Source organism: Lytechinus pictus, chromosome 8, assembly GCF_037042905.1.
Source record: "Lytechinus pictus isolate F3 Inbred chromosome 8, Lp3.0, whole genome shotgun sequence".
In the NCBI taxonomy this organism is placed as follows: Eukaryota; Metazoa; Echinodermata; class Echinoidea; order Temnopleuroida; family Toxopneustidae; genus Lytechinus; species Lytechinus pictus.
This window is the reverse complement of record NC_087252.1, coordinates 33,212,333-33,214,202: the sequence shown is the minus strand read 5'-3', so window position 1 is coordinate 33,214,202 and position 1,870 is coordinate 33,212,333.

Genomic DNA, 1,870 nt, shown 5'->3' with positions numbered 1-1,870 from the left:
GTCATTTTCCCTACGTCAATATATCAGGAATAAAAATGGCCAGCGAACTTGATAGTACTACACACCAATATTGTAGTTGTATTCGAATAATCACTGTTGAAAGTCTAATGCACTCTTAAAATAGTTGGACAAAAATGCCCAACTTTTAACCAACCTTGGGCAACATACTGTCCACACAACTATTAGTTAAAATCTGCCCGAATTTGGTAATAAAAACTAATAATTAGGTAATAACTTTGCTCAATTCGATAATAATTGCCCAGAATAAAAATATTTTTTATCAACATACATTACCCAACACAGTGGACAGTATGTTTCCCAACATTTTAAGTGTGTGTAATTCGATTCTCCCGCTTTCGAACGTGTAGGTAGTTATATAAAGGGGGGGGGGGAGTTGCGTTAAAGCTGTCAAAGTTGTCAATATTAATCACATTGTGGTATCTCCTTTACAAAACAACAAATAATTTTTCTTAAAATACCGGCCGCTCCACTGAACATTAATGTCGTTTGTTTCTTATCTTTAAATCGAATAAAAAATAATGTTCCTTATTATGGTGAAGGGAAAGAAGTTAAACTATATATCTATACAAATAAATTAATCAATAGTTTCTAAACTGTGGGTGTTGAATAGAATTTTATTGATTTCTGTTTTGATGTGGGGTCCTGGATTATTTCTGACATGACTGTGATACGCATATAATGGTTTAAAAGTGATGTTTCCCTAGACACTGAGTAGGTCTTGATTAAAACAACGAAAAATAATGAAGAAAACGGTGGAGGTTTGTTGGTAATCCGTTAAAGAATAATGGAGATATAAACTTTAAAAGTTATGCTCTTGTGACGTCACAAACGAGCAGCTCCTTTATTTTTCGTGCGATATAAATTCCCTTAAAAAAATTGAGAGTGATTTTATTTCTGCAGTGGATATATCAACAGAGACGTCATTTCATACCCCTTTTATTATTCATGTTCCATTATTGAAATATAATTTATGGCATTTATACTACATGGTTTGTATTGAACTGCTCCCATACGACGTCACAAATTGAAAAAAAAAATCACAACTATCTTATCCTTTAATGGATTTCATCAATCATCACCAAAACTTTTTAAATTTTTTCTTCATTTATCAAACCCGACTTATCGATAGTGTGAACTATCCCTTTCAGATTATTGCTTGCGTTCTAAATAAAATGTCTGTTTCTAACGTTGGTGATTGATGACAGTGAAATAACTAAAACTTCAACTACCTTTTCCAATCAAACTGTCAACCCCATGCCAATTTCTGACTCATGTGTTATGACCAATAACACATTCACGTGTCCAAAATAATGCTGGTCCCCAGTTTCTACCTTAATGAAGGGATTGGCGCGCATGCTTTTAATGACATATGTGAAGGTAAATACTAGTGCATGGCATAATCTTTAAATAGGGCGATATGGTAAACCTTTAGAGCCTTTTAGTCGCTATATTGATCATCGGGTTTAACTACAGCTCACGGTATCTCACTCTGTTTATTTATTCCATCTTCGTTTGTCAATTGTTGACCATGTAATCCCCCAATTCGATCATCTATTCAGTGGCAGTCAGAAATTACAAACTCCCTCTATCTCTCCGAAACAGTAATCTCTCCTCTTAACATCTTCAAAAAACATATTAAATCACACAGTATGAATTATAAACATTAAGTTATGACATTTTAAAGTTTAGCTAGTTTTTCACAAAACAGTTATATGTACAACTTAGTGACATGCAAAATGAGAGTGTCGATGATGTCCATCACTCACTATTTCTTTTGTTTTTTATTGTTTGAATTATACAATATTTCAAGTTTTACAGATTTGAAAATAAGGACACACTTGACTGAACC